The sequence below is a fragment of the Nycticebus coucang genome, chromosome 19 (genome assembly GCF_027406575.1).
Source record: "Nycticebus coucang isolate mNycCou1 chromosome 19, mNycCou1.pri, whole genome shotgun sequence".
Taxonomy (NCBI): domain Eukaryota; kingdom Metazoa; phylum Chordata; class Mammalia; order Primates; family Lorisidae; genus Nycticebus; species Nycticebus coucang.
This window is the reverse complement of record NC_069798.1, coordinates 24233539-24253777: the sequence shown is the minus strand read 5'-3', so window position 1 is coordinate 24253777 and position 20239 is coordinate 24233539. Positions and strand designations below refer to the sequence as shown.

At 40.1% G+C, this 20239-nt stretch overlaps 1 protein-coding gene across 2 annotated transcripts in view; it reads left to right on the top strand.

Annotated features, from left to right (window-relative positions):
- GAREM1 (GRB2 associated regulator of MAPK1 subtype 1) overlaps positions 1–20239 on the top strand; it is a 217475-nt gene that overhangs the window by 102045 nt on the left and 95191 nt on the right. The gene's annotated exons all lie outside the window — the stretch shown is intronic.

The following is a 20239-nucleotide window of genomic DNA, read 5'->3' as shown; positions in this document are numbered from 1 at the left end:
AAGAGAGCTCTTCCAGCAGAAGTGTAAATGGTCTTCAGAGAGAAGAGGCCTTTTACTTGAGCAAAAACCCCCTATGTGAACTAAGAGAGCAGACAACTATAGAAACTCAAAGAATGACGACATTTGAACTGAACTATAGTATTCCTGACATTTATCACTTCACTTCACCTCGTCCCTGTTTCCCCTCTGAATACACTCAGGTACATACACGCACACGCGTGCTCACACACTCTCAGTAGACTTTGTGAGGTGGTAGAAGAAAGATCAGATGACACATTGTACCTGTTATGGGAACCATTAAGAAACTACCTTATTGGGCGGCGCCTGTGGCTCAGTGGGTAGGGCGCCGGTCCCATATGCCGGAGGTGGCGGGTTCAAACCCAGCCCCGGCCAAAAAAAAAGAAACTATTTATTTATTTATTTATTTTTAGAGACAGAGTCTCATTATGTTGCTCTCCATAGAGTGCTGTGATGTCCCAGCTCACAGCAACCTCAAACTCCTGGACTCAAGACATTCTCTTGCCTCAGCCTCCCAAGTAGCTGGGACTATAGGCACCTGCCACAACACCTGGCTATTTTTTGTTGCGGTTGTTGGTTAGCTGGCCTGGGCTAAGTTTGAACCCGCCAACTTCAGTGTATGTGGCTGGCACCATAACCACTGTGCTGAAGAAACTATCTTTTATATTGTGGTTCTGTTGAGTCCCCATGTGACAGCCATTGAGCGTGTTGCCACGTCCTGCCAGCAGGACATCCACAGGTGGCGGTGTCTGGTCACTGTGGACTACTGTTTCCATGTTGGGCACCTGAGCTGTGCCACACTGACCCAGCAGTAATGCTAGACTTTGAACGACACAGGCTTCAAGATGCAAGTGACAGGAACCACCTATGTAATTTCTGTGATTCCTGGCAAAGACTCAAATTTATGCACTTCTTCCTAATGGCTTAAAACAACATGGTTCTGATCTTATTAGAGTCAGAAACAAGGCTGGACACGGTGGCTCACGCCTGTAATCCCAGCACTCTGGGAGGCTGAGGTGGGCTGATTGCTTGAGTTCAGGCATTCGAGACCAGCCTGAACAAGAGGGCGACCACGTCTCTACTAAAGATAGAAACACTAGTGGGGCATAGTGGTGGGCACCTGCAGTCCCAGCTGCTCCAGAGGCTGAGGCAAAAGGATCACTTCAAGCCCAGGAGTTTGAGGTTGCTGTGAGCTAGGATAACCCCATGGCACCCTACCCCAGGCAACAGAGTAAGACTCCGTCTCAAGAAAAAAAGTAAAAAGAATCAGGAACAAGATCAGAGTTTCCATTTCCTGTGGCCTAACACCTTGATTTTTCTCCCCAACTAGAGTAAACCCTGTGCCACAATGTCAGTGTACAGAGGAGGTTCATTGTCCCGACTCACCCTGTTAGTAGCTGTTTGGTTTTCTGTATGTTGCCTAACTTTTCTGTGCCTCAATTTTATTAAAATTGAGGATCATAATATTTATCTCATAGGGATTTGTCATGAGAATTAAATGAGTTTATAACACACTTAGAAGACTAATCACTGTGTAAGTGTTGTCTGCTACTTTTGTAGCTGATATGACAAAAAAGGAAATGAGATTTTTAAGCATTGGAAAGGAAGTCAAAAATATTACTTTCAGGTTATATGATATGATTGTCTCATTAGAAGATCCAAGTAAATCGGCTGAACAAAAGGTTATAACTTGTATTGGCATTTAGTGCCCAAATGTAACATTAGGTTATAGAAAGCAATAAGGCTTTAAATACACTAGAAATAACCAAGTGGAAAATGTAAGTTTTACAAAGTAATATGGAGCAGCATACAGAACACATTCTCATTTCCTTGCAAGTCCTTGACTTGATCTACATGGAGACAGTTAAATCTTGAGGTATCAACATATCAGTTATTCAGTAAAGCAAGTGATTTTTTTTTTTGATATGTGAAAACATTTTAAAAGCTGTGTATAAATTTGTTAAGTATTTAAAAGTGTTCCTCTTACCTTTACATGTAGGATCAATGGATTTCCTCCAGCAATCTGTTTTGAGATATTCTGATTAATCTGCACCATACTTTTAATTCAGCCATTTGCTTGAACATGGTGAGGCATAATGATTCAATTTTCATAAGACTGTTGTCCAAATTTTTTTTCACCAAATTCGACTAAGTTCATGCAGATCTCCGGTTAGAAATTAAGATGGCACAGTCCATGTGTGGGTGCACGGCAGTGATTATAGCCGTGGAGATGTGAGAAGAATAAGTGATACTCAGCCCTTTTATGAAGACTCCTTACTCTGGTCAAGTTCTTGCTCTGGGATGGCCATAGGAAGTCTGTATTGAATCTTGACCAAATCATTTCTATTCTGTACAGAGTAGATACAGATTATATTGAAGAGCCAGATGTGTCCCATTGTCTTTACGATCTTCATTTATTTATTTATTGTATTTATTTAGGCATAGTTTCACTTTATCACCCTCAGTAGCATGCTTACAGCAACCTCAAACTCTTGGGCTCAAGCAAATTATCTTGCCTCAGCCTCCTGAATAGCTGTGACTACAGGTGCCCATTACACACCCAGCTAGTTTTTTTAAGAGATAGGGGTCTCGCTTTTGCTCAGGCTGGTTTTGAACTCCTGAGCTCAAGTAATTCACCCTCCTGGGCCTCCCAGAGGGCTAGGATTACAGATGTGAGCCACTACGCCTGGCCCTTTTACTATCTTTTAAATGGTAGAATCAGTTCTAAATCCCTGTCTCTAACTTCCAACCATTGCCTTTTAATCAAATGACTTTCAGTTTGACTGCATGTAGGATGGGCAAAATATCTAGCCTGACAATACTGTATCTGTGTGAGATTTAATTCAGAGAAAGATTACTCCAGTTGGCAGTTTTGAATAGATTGGGTTTCTCAAATGATTCCCGATTCACTGATAAAGTAGACTGGCATTGGCCTCAGTTTAATTGTTCCAAATTAGTAAGATATGAAGGTCCCCCAAATTCAGATGAACCTATAGAAAACTCATGTAGCTTGAGATCTGCAGTCCCACTGGTGTTTAGAATTGCTCTTTTGGCTGTCCAAACTCCAGGGTGTCTACGGTTGGGTAAAAAGAGTAGATTCTAGTGTTTGTCTCTACAGTTTACACTACAAGCCTTATAACCTCAAAACGTGCCCTTATCCTTTCTAAACCTGCTTCCAAATTTTTAAAATAGTGATGATAATATTTAAGTTGCCAGGTATTTGGAATATTAAGTATATTCCAAACTATAGAATCAACCTTTTTCCTTTGCTGCCATACATCGGAAGAATAAGAATTGTCTTGGGCTACATGTTAAATACACAGATACCAACAAATACTTCTGATGAGCAGAAGAAAAGGTCCTTGCATACTTTTTGCAATACTCAACATCATAGATAAGCAAAACAGTCCTCAAATAATCTGCATGCAACCTGCAAGCCTTAGGTTAGACACCTCTGCAGATGCTTTGTAACCTATAATGTATATATTATTTACATATTAATGATACATAAGTTACAATGACTGTAAAACATTAAGTAGAACTAGATTTTTCCTGGTTCTTCATATACTTAGCATCTTCTTTAGGATCAAATAGGTGTCTTTTGTGCTTAAAATAAATGATACCTGTTGAAAGGGCTTTTTCTTCTTATGTATCTCATAACACTTTATTGGAACCATTTCTCCACTTAAGCATATAAAATGCCTTTTACATGTACATGCTACTTTCCTGAAAGCTCTGAATTTTATATTCATTTTTGTATTCTTCACAGTATTTTGCAATATGCCAGGAACATAGTAGATGCTTAAGAGGTTGAACAGTTGAATTCATGAACAAGTATTAAATTGCTATGTGTCTTATTCTGCACGTAGAGTTGTTCTCACTGGCACATAGTTTTTCTCACTGGCACATAGTTGTTCTCACTGGCAGAATAGTTTTTTTTTTTTTTTTGCTGGAATCAGACATCATCCTTTCACCTACATCTTCTGCTTTTCTGCCTTCCTTTATCATCTTGATGTACACATATTTCTCCCGAGGTGGCTGCTTAAAATTAATGCAGATCTTAATCGCTTTTGTTAGAGCTATATTCTTTTCCTTGAACCTAAGAAAAGGTCTAGCATAAGGCTAGCACAATTCATTCCTGTAGTTTGGTTTAAACATAATATGGGTACATGTTGACCAGGAGAATATCGCTTGCAGAAAGGGCAGGCAGGGAGTGTAGTCATTGGTCCAAGAACACATAAGCTTCTATCTAGAAAAACCAACCTGCAAATTAAAAGAAGCAGTCTGGTCCAGAGCAAGAAGTGAAGTGATATGGAATGACTGAACACAATGTAAAAAGTTGGCTAGCTGCCCAGAAAAGGAATTTGTGGCCGTGTGACCCCACTTTGCCTTCAGCAGAGTGTCACCTTTCTAACATCTACTTGGATTCCTCATGTCTTTGAAGACCATTTGTGAACATCTGATAGGAGATTTGTGTGAACACTGGGTTAATGGTCTTTGGTGGAAGCTGAAACTTTATATCTGAGAACTTAACTGAGTCATATCTCTGCTTTTTATGAAAGCTGTTGAAATTGCACACTGGGCATTAAGTATCCTAATCTCCCAGGCAGTATATGGGCAAATTTAATCTGTAAGTACAGTGTCCATTTATGAACACTGCATTGCGTGCTTTACCTAGGGGAAGGTATTTTGAAATTGAAGAGTTTTCAATTTTGCCAGAAATTCTTATCTGTAGTTTTATAAGGCCTGGAAGACTGATTTACAAAAATAATTACAAGAGACTTCCCATAGATTGACACCATTGACAGTAAATCTTGTCCACTGCCAAGCAGGTGATAGAAAATTACCAAGTTCACATTTCTGCAGAGATTGGTACTATATGCTATCCTGATTTCTTCTCAATCTCAGACATTTTCTTAAGGAAATGTTTGTGAGTGGCTAGAGCCAGCTGTTCCCTTTGGCAGCATCTTTTCCCAGATGCCTTATTTTCAGGTGGCTTTGCTTGTAACGCTATCCCTGAAGAACTGAAAAGTTCACTTGTTTCACTATCTCTTACCAGAGTCTTCTTGGGAAAATGTAAAAGAAGAGAACCCTACCCCTTTTATAATTAGCCCGAATCAGAAGATATTGAATAGGTTATTACCCTAAGAGAGAAAATCCTCTTCACTGCACCGTTTTCCACTTGTTTCTGCAAGTGACCGTAGCGGAGGGACATGGCACCTGTGTGTTCTGCTGTTCCTGAGGAACTCAGCCAAGGGAGCTGGGCAGCACAATGCCCAGCAGGAAGTGCCATCAACTCTTTTTCTCCCCCCATGCACCTCCCTAAAGAACATGTTCATTGCCACTGGAATGCTTTGGACTTGGAGTTAAGCAGAGTCTATATACCATGATTCCATTGACTTTATACTTATATCTGTTCCATGTGGTGGTCTCAGTCTGTTCGGGCTGCTGTAACAAAAACACCATAGAGCAGGTGGCTTATAAGCAAAAATTTATTCTCATAGTTCTGTAGGCTGGGAAGTCCTGGATTGAGACCTGGGCAGATTCATTGTCTGGTGAGAGCCTGCTTCCTGCCTGGTTCATAGGCAACACCTTCTCTCTGTATCCTCATGTAGTGGAGGCAGAGAAAGAGTCTCTCTTAGGAGACGTTCATGAGGGCTCCACCCTCATGATCCAATCAGTTCTCAAAGGCTGTACCTCCAATTACCATTGCACTGGGGACTGGGTTTCAACATATGAATTTTGGAAGGGAAGATACAAGCTCATGGCAGTATTAGAAAGAAATCCCTCCTCACAAACTGAAACTTAGTTTTTACCTAAGTAGATCATATTTCCCTTTGTTAAAATGTGTCCAGAAAGAGTTGAGTTTTGACATTATAATTTCCAAGTTGATACAGCAGTTTTGCATATCCCTTTTAGCGAGGCTGTTAAACTATTCAGTTTATCATTCACTCTCATTTTTAAAAAATTTAATTTATTGTCATTAGTTTTTAGAGTCAGGGTCTTATTCTGTCACCTAGCTTGGAGTGCAGAGGCATGATCATAGTTCACTACAGCCTCAAACTCCTGAGCTCTTACGATCCTTCTGCATTAGCCTCCTGAGTAGCTGGGACTATGGGCACCCATCACCACACCCAGCTAATTTTTTACTTTTTGTAGTGATGGGTTCTCATTATGTTGCTCAGGCTCGTCTCAAACTCCTGGCCTCAAGTGATCTTCCCACCTTAGCCTCCCAGAGTGCTGAGATTATAGATGTGAACCACCATGCCTGAGCTTCTTTCTCTATTTAAAAATAAAAATTAAGACATATATCATTAATCTTGAAATCTGCTGTACACAGGTGAGGGAGAGTGATTAATACAGGAAAGCATTATCAAATGTATTCCTTCTGACATCTGCCAGGGTAAATTCTGAGGAAGGGAACTGGCGTCAACAGTGAGAGTAGGAGTGGGGGGGGGGGGAGGAAGCTGTAACCAAAATGAAGCTGCCTGGGGGCTGCTGTTGCACTGCTAAAAAAACTATACAACTCTAGGTTTCTACAACCGCCACCCATGTCCTGCTCTCTTCTCCAGAAAGCTCTGTGGGCTACCTTTTCTATGTTATGACTATGACCTCTTGCCCTATTTCCTGCTAGAGCAAACCCAAGCCAAATCCAGGGCGATTCAGCTGACTAGGCCAGTTCAGCCGGTATCGCCAGCTTTGTTGACTTGCCATACCACACTAGACAGCTTTGTGGATTGCTCTTTTTCATGGTGTGAGACAGAAGACAGGTGTGGAAGCTTGTCAGGGTGGGACTTGTCCCTGACTGGTGACTCACTGGGTGCCACTCTTTGGGTGTATATTGTCAGTACCCCTTGCTAAGAGGTTACTTGCCCTCAGAGGCATCACTTCTAGGCCTCTACCCATAAGATTGTGTGTTTAAGCCCTGGAAATATTCCAAGTGGGTAACTGCTTTCTACCGTCAAAAAATCAATAGAATTGGGTGTGCCTATTTCCTGGGCTGATTGTTCCACCTTACGTTTCTCAGAAGTAAGGAACAGATCAGTGTGGGTCACACAGAAGTATTGGGTTTTGATTTAGGGAAGACACTGTACTTCCTCTTATGTGTGTGTTTGCCATTCTGATAACTTAAGGGTGGGTTAGTGCCAAAGATAGAATTCACTTCATTAGCACATAATAATGTTGTTTGATGAAAAATGTTTTCTGTCTGCCCTGTGTGTGTGTAGAGATAGACACAGTGCGATGTATGAAACCGTGGTCACCGGAATGTTAATGTTGGTTACAGCTAGGTGGTGAGGCTTCAGCTAATTTAAAAAGCAAAGCAACCCAAACCCACCGTAAAGCCTGTTTCTTCTCCATTTAACAGCTCCTTGACCAAACGTCTCTATTTGTTACCTCTTGCCTCTTGTTGATTTCATAACTCACTGTGGTCTGGCTTTTGTTCTTGTAACTTTACTAAGGTCCTTAGTGCATCCTACTTTCGTCATCAAATGGACATTGCCCAGCTCTGACCTGCGGGACCTTCTTCCCTCATTTGGGGCTGTCGTCTGCATCTTTCTCCCTGGCATCCTGGACCTCTAGGCTACCAAGATAGCACTACATTCTGCAGGTTTTCCTCCTGCCCTTGGTGCTTGGTGTCACCCAGGGTGCCATCATTCTTCCTGTCCTCTCCCTCCCTGGGATATGTCTCCAGGAATGTCCAGCCCCACTCAGTATAGCCAGACTTACTGCCTACCCTGAAACCCACTCTTCTTCCTGTATCCTGTTTGGTGGCATCACCACCCAAACCAGAAATCTGGGAATCCTCCCACAACTTCATCCCCCACATCCTGTGATTAAAAGTCCTGCTGATTCTATCTCTGCATATCAATGTGCCTTAAAAAAAAAAAAAAAACATATTTCTGCTGCCCTAATTCAAACTCCTTTCCCTCTTTTACTTACAACAGCTTTTTAACTGCCTCCAGCTTTGTTCCCCTAAAATTTGTTACAGAGTAGCTGGGGAGGTTAAAACACTTTAAAATCTACCCACCTCACAGTTTTTACTTAAATCTTTCTGTGGCTCCTCACACCAACAAAGAAAGTCCAGGCTCCTTGGTGTGCCGGGGAGCCTGCTCCCTGATCTAGGCCCTGCCTGTGCTTCCGCAGAATTCAGGGTAGCTGTCTGCACCTGCTCCGTCACCTGTGTGCCTGTCCTTTTGTTATGCTGTCCTCCGCAGCTCAGATGATAGTGGGCTTGATCATGCATCATCGAGGAAGCCTCTTCTGCTGCTCTCTTGCTGTTCCTGTGGCTTCCATCTCTGATGCAGCGTCTTCCCGTCCCTGGCAGACCCTGAGCTCTTTGGGGACCTGCACGGATTTTCTTTTGTATATCCAGTGCCTGTCGGGGGATCTGGCATGTAATCAGATGATAAATGTTTGGATCATTGTTATGTGTATGTAGTTTGAATTGCTGATAAGAGTTAGGATATACGAAGTCTTAAACTGCTGGTAGTTTGAACATAATCTTAACATCACTATTATCTCAGCTTCTATCACTGATTACTAGGCTCTAATAGTTCAGAATGGCACACTCTATATGTAAACCTCTCTTGTTTTATGCAATACATTGTTTTTATTTTATTCTGGAATTTCAAATATAGGAGAAGCCTGAAAAATTTGGGAACCAAAGGAATATGGCTTATAAATGGAGGCGTTTGGGGGAAGAAGAGAGAGATGCCTTGGTGTGCTGCCAAGCTGGAGTACAGTGACGCCATCTGAGCTTATTGTAGCCTCCAGCTCCTGGGCCCAAATAATCCTCCTGCCTCGGCCTTCCGAGTAGCTAGGACAACAGGTATCTGCCACTACACTCGGCTAATTTTTTTTCTCTTTTAAGAGATGGAGTTTCACTTATGTTGCCTAGGCTGGTCTTAAATTCCTAGCTTCAAGTATCCTCCCACCTAGTTTCCCAAAATGCTGGGATTACAGACATGACCCACTGTGCCTGGCCACATTAAGGAATGTTGACTTAAATAATTTCACAAAACATCAAAATGTGGAGAGTTATGCCTATAATAAAATATATATCTTATACTTTTATAAGCATAGTGCTATAAATGATGTGGCCATGTTCACTTTAAAATTGCTGTGAAGTAGTGTGCAACCTACCAGTCAATGAAAGCTTTTTTTTTTTTTTGTGATTTTCTTCCCATGCAACCTGTTTAAATAGACTCTTAAGTACTTTCTGATGATATGTATAGTAGCTTACAGCTCCGAGGGCAAGGTCGTCTTGTTCATTCCCCAGACCTCACAGTTGAAGACCAGGATGGATGCACACAGTTAGCAGCAGGTCCCAGGGAGGTCGGCCAGTTCCTGTTGAACAGTGTTCTGCTCATTACTGTCTCTGTGACACAGACAAAACCATCTCCAGGGGAAAGACACCAAAATGCTGATGATTGGGTCAGAATGATATTAAGACAACTCACTGAGGTCACAGGTGGTTTCTTCTTAATTTACAACATATACCCCATGACATAGTTTAGGAAATCAGGAAAAAAATAAATTTACTTTGAATGACATCTACCTTGCCTCCTACCAAAAAAAAAAATTCTTGGTATTTTCAACAAAAGTATTATTTATTAGCAACTGTAAACTTATTATTCTTTTCACTTTAAAAGACTGAGAGTTTGAGATCTAGCCATCCACCCATCTCCATGTATTGTGAACATATCTGTATAACACATAGATTTTTTAAAACTGCAACAAATGACATTACCAATAAAGTTTCCGTTAATGCTGAAATTAGAAAGAGTTTCATATTGATAAACTCATAGGCTTGGAAATTAACTCTTCTCAATCAACACATTGAATCCCATAATGGCATAAATGTATTTATGATCTATGTACAAATGACTTAATTAAAAAAAATTATCTCTTCTCAAATACATACAAAAAATATTTGACATAATATTTGAAGGAATTTGAATCATTGTCCATATTCCTCATGGGAAAAGTCTTTCCACATCTTTGGAAGGAGTATATGGGTCCTGAAATGTGACTCTGCATTTGGAATTAGTTTTGCCTTTCACTCACTCACTCAGATGTCTCTGATGCTGTGAACTTGTGACAGAATGTTGTCTTCCATAGAGCTGCTTTATGGTAAAAATAATATTCACGTACTGTGACAGTTCTGATCTTTCCTTCACCTGAAACAATGGGGTAGGTGTGCAATTGAGATCAACCGCAGACTAACTTGTCCACCTTTAAAAGAATGATTATTATCTTTGCTGGTGAATTCACAAAGCAGATTTTTCTTGGTTAGCTATTAGTATATTTAAACTGAAGTGCTAGACATTACCTTTTGTTTGTTTAAATTTCCTCTTATCATTACCAGGAAACTATGTTTCTTAAAATCTTTATCCAAATGGAGAGCCTATTTTTTAAAAGCTGTCTTCATATGGCATGTGTGTAAGAAAAAGAAAGAAGAGAAAGAATATGTGAAAGAATGAGCTAGAAGAGTTTCAAGGGCATGGTTGTGAAGGGTCTTCATAGATCCATTTCCATTCATCAAAATTAATAATTTAGCCACTTGGTACTTAGCACCAGGGTCTGTGGAGACGTTATGACTTTAATATATAAAAGATAGACTTCCTGGGTGCAACTGCAGCTCAGTGGGTAGGGGTCACATACACCCAGGCTGGTGGGTTCCAACCCGCCCGAGCCAGCTAAACAACAATGGCAACCGCAACAAAAAATAGCCGGGCCTTGTGGCGGGCACATGTCATCCCAGCTACTTGGGAGGCTGAGGCAAGAGAATTGCTTAAGCCCAACAGTTTGAGGTTGCTGTGAGCTGTGAGCTGTGACATCACAGCACTCTATCGAGGGTGACATGTGACTCTGTCTTAAGAAATAGAAGAAAGAAAGACTTCCTGCTATTCAGAGGTTATAAATAAGGCAGTGGGAGCAGTGATTCAGAGTAGGAAAGGAGATGGGCGTTTTTACCAACTAAAGAAATAGTTAGTTTTCTGACACCTCTTTTTCAGTTCTATGCACCATTTTGGCCTTAAATCTATGAGGATTGTTTGACAGCTGTGACACACTGTAACAATGTAAAGACCTGCGGGTACACAGAAGTGCCATGAAGTTTTAAAATAATAATATAGCTCAGTGTTAATCAGTGCTTTTTCATTGGCAACACAGACATTTATTAAGAGATTTTTCCCTGCAGCAAGCCAGGAGCTGGTGTAAAAAGGAGGAAAATAACAAACAGGACAGGAGGCAGGCCTGGCCTCTAAGACAGAGACCTACGCTTAAAGACGGATTCCAGCACGAGCGGAAAGTGCCCAGGATCTACTGAACAACGTCAGTGAGAACTACAGGAGTTAGTTTGGGAAGAAAGGAGGGAACCATAGCTGCCGGGGCTTCTTGGGAGACAAAGGCCTGGCTTGAGCTGGGATTTAAGCAAGTATGAGAGGGGTGGGGAGGTAAAAGCAGGAACAAGAGTGTACTTGGCATATTTGGAGAAAAGTGAAGAGATGGTTTTACCTGGGAGAGGATAGTGGTTGAGGAGTGAGCATCTCCAATTTCCGTATCCTTCTTTGGCTCTTTCTTATCTCAGAATCCCCTTGTGAAACCTTACCTGGCTCCCTTGGGCAGCTTGTCACCCCTCCTGTGAACCTGTCTGGCTAACCTTGCTTCCTTCCTGGAGCCTTTTCCCTTGTAAATGTTTAGGAAACTTTTCCCTGGCTTGCTCAGAATTGAAACTGGACCCTTTCATCATCCTTTTTACCCCTAAGACTTAGAAGGGTGCCTAGTTTGGAAATGCCTTACAAATAAACAAAACAAAATAAATAAAATTTGAACTTTGGCCATATTGACCTTATCAAGAGATTGCTCTTGTGTTTTGTTTTGAAAGGGAGGTAATCTCAAAACTATGTGAATAAAGTACAAGAAACTTTTCAATGAAATATATGCTCTATAAATCAGAGGAATTTGGATTATCTCTAGGAGTTATAAAACTAAATATCTTAGGAGAAGAAAACGTTTATTCTGAGTCTTAGACTCAAAATCCAGTCTTGGACAATAAGTTTGTTAGCTCTGAATTCACAGAAAGGAAGAACGTGTATTTACCTATATTAACTATTGTTATGCACTAAGAACTGTTCTTCTACCGGTTTGAAATCAGTATCAAATGAAAACCCTAAGCACTGTTGCTATTTGTTAATTGGTATTTTTTAAAATACTGTTTGAAAACAGTAGTTGGTCAGTTTTATAAATAGAGGCTCTGTATTCTGGGGGTTTGCAGAAAATGAAAGGATTTACACAGGTACATTTTGAAAGAAAGTACAGTATCCCATTTCTATTTTGCATGCTTTTGTTTGTTTGTTGACATGAATCAATTTGAAAAACTTTAAATACAGGGTTAAAAATTAAATACATTAGCACTGCTAGATGGCTGTGAGATTAAGGAAGAATTTAGGGGAGATTATTCAGCTTTTTTTTTTTTATTCAGTGTGAAGTATGTGACCCTAATATGATAATATTTGGTTTCTCAACCTTCCATTTCACCTGCTGACAATAAAAACTGTATTACTGAGGACCTAAATTACACCCACATGTTTTTCCAGAATATTTGTAGCACTTTCTCAACTACTGAGAGCTGCCAACCCCGTTTTGGTATGTAGACCTCCCAGCTAGCCGGAAACAAAACATAATTTAAATCATTCTTCTCTATTGCATAACTGCCTGTTGACAGGGGTACCTAAGTGTTAGTTAATGATTTTCACTGAAGTTTATCTTGTTTTATGATGTGGTAGTAAGACTTTCTTATAAAAGTAGATGAGAAAAATGATAAAAAGTGCACTGTCACAGCTTTCTAGCCTATCAGCCCTTTAAGTTTTTGAACGGATAAAACTCAGCAAATAACAAAGGTTCTCCCTGTGTGTGTAGGTCCGTCCACAGACCAATCTTATAAATATGCTCATATAAAATGTGGTGTGAAGTCTCTTCCCTTTCTTCCCTTCTCCTGGGCTAGCCCTTGCCATAACCTTATTTATGAATTCATGCAACAAATATCTGTGGGGAACTCTCCTGTGCCAACCGCTGGACTAGTCATTGGGGCATAAGGAAATCATAAGCTTTCCTAAAAGGAACTTATTGACTGTTTTTGACATCGTAAGGTAAAAGATAGTATCATTGAGGGAAGCACAGGTACTATAGGGCCATTTAGAAGGGAATTCTGACTAGGGAGAGTCGGAGAAACTATAAGTTAATGTTCCTGCTGGGTGCTAGGGTGTGTTAGGTGGGCAAAGGTGACCTAGAGAGGAGGAGAGAAGTATAACAGGGCAGGGAAAGGTAGGCGTATAATTCAATGAAATAATATTGTACATCTGAAACCAACTCTGCCAAGAGTTGGAAAAGAGAAAGTGGGGAGATGGGGCTGAGTTGGTAAAAGGAATCAGAAGTGGGGGACCTTTTATGACTTGCTAAGGATCTGGAGCAACATGTGACAAACACACCTTATTGAAAGGAGTTCTGGAAATTTCCCTCCACCTCTATAAAATCTCCTCTCCCATTCATTTAACTTTTACTTATCAAATGCATTACCTCCGGAGGTACAGCTCATAATGAAAATAACTCATATTCTTTGTACATTATTATTATTATTTTATTTTTATTATTATCTTTTTTTTTTGCAGATTTTGGGCCGGGGCTGGGTTTGAACCCACCACCTCCGGCATTTGGGGCCCGCGTCCTACTCTGCTGAGCCACAGGCGCCGCCCTTTGGTACATTATTTTAATGGTGTTGCTTTCCTTCCGAGCTAAGTCTGAGGGAGTTGGTGCTCAGAGTGCTTCCATGGAGGTGCTGTTGGCAGAGATTAAAGGCAGCCAAAAAGCAGTTGCAGTGCGAAGCAGGGGAAGTCCTGGAAAGAGAATCCAGCAGGGTGAGGCAGGCCAGCAAGCATGTTGTTGCCATCCGCTTTCCATTTCCCATTTCACCATCGCGGTATAGAAAGGACATCGACCTGTGGCGTTCATATTTTTATAATACTACGTGTGAGATACTGGGGCCTTTAAGTAGTGAATTTACAGGAAATATCTATGATATTTATATGTTGAATAGACTAAAGTCAGGATAGTTTTGTTGCTTCAGTAGCTATGGGAGCGGAATGACAGTACTTTGTGATGTGAATGGCTTGTAATGAAGTTTTTTGTTCTGTTCAATAAACTGAATTATCTGTCATTGCCAGGGTAGAACATCAACGTTAAAGATAATTGGAATTATATGTATTATTTCTCAGTGGAAATGAAATTAATTTTGCCTTATAGAGGTTTTAATTATACTTCCTGTTCTGAATCGTTCTTCCTAAAGGCTATAAGAGTGAAGACAATTTCATCTCACTGCCCTTTGCCATTTTAGGACATTCCTATGGATGGCAGTGGGCATAGGTTTTGAACAGTCTTGGGTTTGAGTTTTTGCTTTGCCACTCACCATTCTGTGATTTCATTAATTTAATACTCTGAGGATACATTTTAAACAATATATCAAGAATATACGTAAAATGTTGGATGTGTGTGTGTGTACTCACACACACGCTCTTATGTGTGCCTGGCATGTGGCACGTTTCTGTTTTACACTTTGATCTGGTCATCTTCGTCTCGTGGGGTGTGCTTTTCCCATACATTTACTACTGCTAACATACACCTTGTGTCTACAAACTACTTCTGCACTCATCAGTGCCACAAGGTAGATTAGAGAATTTTATAAATGGTGTTTACTAACATTGTCACTAGAAATAGCATTTTGTTAACACCACCACACCAGACTTTTATAAAATCAGTGAATTTAGTTCTTGATTTTGGATTTTGCTTTTCTACTGTACCTATTGTTTCTGTGTTCATGTTCTGTGTTTTCATGGTGGGGAGGAGCATGGGAGTGAATATTTATGGAACTGAGATACTGAAATTATAACCTTGACCGAAGTATGTTGAAAGATAACCTTGACCAAAGTAAGCCTTAAAGCCAGGTCTGTGGTATTTCAGAAAGTTTCAGGAAGATCTCTTTGAGCCTCTTTTACATGTTGGTGACTGAAAATCTGTAATAAGGCTTTGTCTGTTTTTAAAGATCAGAATGTTCCGTTGTTGCTAGAGTAGTGGGAAAGGGGATTGATTAAACTCACTAAGTCTTGTCTCTAACAGTTATATTTGAAAATTTGCAAAATTTTCAGATCCTTTACTAAAATTTGATTTGTTAGGGATAAAAGACAGGGAATAGGCCTTCAGTGCCTGGATCCAAAGGGATTCTTTATAAAAATTTGAAAATCTTACTGAATCAGAGTAATGTTAATGAAATTTTATTGCTGTTTTGCTACTATAATTTATAATTTAACTAGGATAGTTAACTATATAATTATGATACCCTATCCATTTTATTAAAAAACAGTGACAAAATGATGTCCAAAAAGTAACATTGACTTATGCATATATGGAAGAATAAAGCGAAGGATTACAACTAATGGCCAAGCAATTGTTTTTAATTTCCTTAAAATAATTTGTGCCTAGGATAGGCTAAGATATTTTTGCTTTGAGACAGGAAATTATTTTTTCCCATAAAAAACATAAGTGTACTTTCATTATGATCAGTAGAGAAATGGTGGTATGACCAGTTTTTCAAAAAATATTTCTGTTTTTGTGTTTTGGGGGGTTTTGTGCTATGACATCATAGCTCACAGCAACCTTAAACTCTTGGGCTCAAGAGATCCTCTTGCCTCAGCCTCCTGAGTAGCTGGGACTACAGGTGCCAGCCACAACGCCTGCCCTGGTAGTTTTTCTATTTCTATTTTATTTTTTTGAGACAGTTTTACTATGTTGCCCTTGATAGAGTGCTATGGCATCCCAGCTCACAGCAACCTCAAACTCTTGGGCTCAAGAGATTCTCTTGTTTCAGCCTCCCAAGTAACTGGGACTGCAGGCGCCCACCACAACGCCCAGCCATTTTTTGTTGCAGTTGTCATTGTTGTTTAGCTGGCCTGGGCCAGGTTCAAACCCGCCAACTTCGGTGTATGTGGCTGGCACTGTAACCACTGTGCTATGGATGCCAAGCCAGTTTTCCTATTTTAATAGAGATGGGGGTCTCAACTCTTGCTCAGGCTGGTCTCAAGCTCCTGAACTCAGGCTATCCACCCATCTTGGCCTTCCCTAGTGCCGGTATTATAGGCATGAGGCAGTATGCCTGGCCGATATTTCTGTTTCTGTTAAGACAGGCCCATCAATCTGGATTCAAAACCAAACCTCTCAAGTAACTCATTGACACAGCTGAATGCTTTCAAGCTTACAATCCTGGTTTACCGCAACTTAAAGCTTGATGAATGAATCCAGATATAATGCAATATAAAATAAATTATTACATATTTGACATATTTCCATAGGATTTCTTGGAAAATCAACCTTAGCTACTCAGAATAAAATGATTCAGTATAGATGCAAATTTATGGTTTTGCTAACAGATACACTAATCTTTACTAATGAGGTAAGTACATAATTAGTGGGATATTATTTTTTAAAAATGCAAATGTGGCTGATAAACATCTCTCCACATTAGTGTCCACCTCTTGTTTTAATAGTTAAAATACCTTAAATTTTACTCTTGAAATTGAAACTGGAAGGTCAGGTTGACACATAGATGGTTGGATGTAAAACCCAATGTTAAGGGTTTTATTCCAGTGAACATTAGCTTCGTTCTCAGTTGAGTAAATCATATAAATTTGGGCCTTTCAGTCATTTCATAATTGAGATTTTCATCATTTCCAATAATTTCTCTTTGTTCAGCTTTAAAACTGATATGTGGAAAACTGAGACCTGAAATCACACATTCAGGTTGTCTGTTATTCTCTGGCTACATATGAGGGTTGTCCAGAAAGTATCTAGCTACAGATTATGAAAACCAGAGAGATGAACAGGGTGGGATACTTTCTGGACAACTGAAGGAAAATACTGGGATTTCAATTGTTATTTGTAATTCAAAGTACATTTAATTTAGGATTACAGCACAGTAGGAGTTAAATCATTAGCTCAGTAACAGTCTTACCAAGGTCTTTATAAAAGATCTGAAAAGCTTTTATTCTGGAAAATGGCTTATTCCAGAGAGAGACATTGTTTGGGTAGAAAGGAGGCATGGGCAGTGAAGGCTCATGGGAGCATGAATGAACGAGAGGCTGTATCCTGGATTTGGAATTCTTGGAACTGGAACATCTGGTGTGGGAGATAGTGAGGATCATAGCGACTCAGTCCACATACCACAGATTTCCATGTCTCGTTATTGTTTTTCTTCCCATCTTCCCATCCTTCTTACCAGACCAACTGTGGGAATTAATTACTATTGAGGGTAGCCAAAATATTTTATAACCTTTTATTTTTATAATATTGCTTGAAAGTAGTCATTTTAAAGTAATCTGTAGAGATGATTATACTTTAAATGGATATGTACACTGATATACAAATTTTTTTGTTGTTGTTGAGTCAAGAGTTTCACTCTGTTCCCATGCCAGAGTGCTGTGGTATCAGCCCAGCTCACAGCAATCTCAAACCTCCTGGATTCAAGTGATCCTCCTGCCTCAGCCTCCCAAATAACTGTGATTATAGGTGCCCACCACAACATCTGGCCAATTTTTCCTATTTTAGTAGAGATGGCATTTTGCTCTTGCTCAGGCTGGTCTTAAACTCCTGAGCTCAAGGGATCCTCCCACATTGGCCTCTGAGAATGCTAGGATTACAAGCATAAGCCACCACGTCTGGCCCGATGTACAACATTTTAATTATTAACATGTTACATACATCTTCAAAAAGGACTTGAATGAATGGATTTGAAGGAGAGAGAGTCCATTCCATTTTCTACCTCAGTTTAAACTCTTGGTGTTGATTTTATGAGTTAAACACCATACTTTTTTTTTTAGAGACAGAGTCTCATTATGTCACTCTCGGTAGAGTCCTGTGGCATCACAGCTCACAGCAACCTCAAACTGTTGGGCTTAAGCAATTCTCTTGCCTTAGCCTCCCAAGTACCTGGGACTATAGGCACCTGCCACAATGTCTGGCTATTTTTGTTTTGTTTTGTTTTGTTTTGTTTTAGACAGAGTCTCACTTTATCGCCCTCGGTAGAATGCTGTGGCATCACAGCTCACAGTAACCTCCAACTCCTGGGCTTAGGTGATTCTCTTGCCTCAGCCTACCCAGTAGCTAGGGAGGCTACTTGGGAGCCACCGTTGTGGAGCTGCCACAACGCCCGGCTATGTTGTTGTTGTTGTTGATGTTGTTGTTATTGCAGTTTGGCGGGGGCTGGGTTTGAACCCACCACCCTCAGTATATGCGGCCGGTGCCCTACTCACTGAGCCACCGGCGCCGCCACCGGGCTGTTTTTGGTTGCAGTTGTCATTGTTGTTTAGCTGGCCCGGGCTGGTGTGAACCCGCCAGCCTCAGTGTATGTGGCTGGCACCGTAACCACTGTGCTATGGGCGCTGAACCTAAACATCATACATTTTATATATGCTACTAGGAAGTAGAAACAGTTTATAATTTTTTTCTGAAATAATTGCCTTAAACAGGGTATTGGAAAATTACAAAATATTGAAGTAAAAATCTTTCCTGGAATGTCTTAATTTCATTTCCTGTTAGTTTTGCAGAGGGAGAAGAGAATGTCAAATTCTAACACTTTTGTTTGAAACTGATTTTTTGTCTAAAATTGAAACTTAAGAGTTTACCTTTGTACCAAATGAATATATGGGGTTAGTTATACAATTAAGTTAATAAGATCCAGTTCAGAAGTAATATTTTAACTAATTCTTCTTTTATTTAATTTTGGATATACGTTTTTTAATTGGTTTTTGCAGTTGATTTGCCTTTGTCACCATATCGTGTGGCTCTAATATTAAAAATATCCAGGGCTTTTAGGCTCACACCAGCAAATAGTGAATGAGGAAGTAGGCCAGGCGTCCGTGGTTATGGTGGGAGGGAGGAGGTAAGGCGCGAGCCCTAACGTTTTAGGACTATCTGAAGGTGATCCCTGAAATCGGCTCCCTATGAAGATGCTCCTGTGTGGGGCAGTGGATGTTGTGATAGTGAGGACAAGGAGGATGAGACTCAGGTTTGTTTTCGTACGATAGCATGACAACATCTAATGATTAGAAAAAAATCAAAAGTCCCTCATCTATGAGAAATGCAGTATTTTAAAAAGAACGTTAAAGTAGGAGAATATTTCTACCTAACGGGAAAGGCTGCCGTAATTATGAGTATTTCTATTTAAAGTCAGAGACAAAGAGAGAACAGTGATTCGGTGTACAATTTGAGCATGGATGTTTAATATTTATTTTCTCTTAAAACCCAGGAAAATGAAGTGAAGGAACAAATAGGGTATAAACCAGGGGTGGTCAGCCCACAGGCCTCATGAGGCCCAGGATGACTATGAATGTGGCCCAGTAGAAAATTGTGAACTTAAAACATTATGATGGTTTGTGTGTGTATGTGTGTATGTGTAACTCAACTGTACTGTTCTCAAGTGTGAACTTTGTAGACGGTGTGTCGCACTGTCACAGAGAACAAACATACAAAAGCTCTCACTGTTTGCGCTCAAGGCTTCAGTTTTGTGTCTTATCTTCCAAGCACAGATAGTCAAATTGACACTGTCATATGTTACGTGTGCTCATGGTGAGTTGGCAAGGCAGTAATTATCAATAATATTTCAACCTGCCATTGCAGTGTTAGGTGTTTGATGTTATTTAGAAGTCAACTAAGTATTGTTACTGTGTTATTAACGGCACTTCCGCACCTTGGCAGCACCTCACACATCGCCTGCCTTGTATCAGTAGCCAAGATGAAGAAGGACCCGAACCTTGCTTTCTATTTTTTTGTCAGTTGATTTTCATAATAAAAATAAACATAGTCTCTTATCTATTAGTTTTTTTAATCTCATCATGGCTTCTGCAGTGTCTAAAAGAAAACAGAACCCCAAAAGAGAACAATGACGGATGAAGGAAAATTATTCAGTGAAAAGTAGACAGATGACTACTTGTTTGTACTCTGCTTAATTTTTAGGAATTTGTGCAAGTTTTCAAAGACGGTAACTGAAAAAGGCATTATATGCAAAAAACCTGCCAAATTCACTATGTATGGACGATTGTGTTGTGAGGATGAAATAGCAAAACTAAAAAGCAGTTTTTCAGAAACTGAAAAAGTTTTCTCAACAATTTTTTTA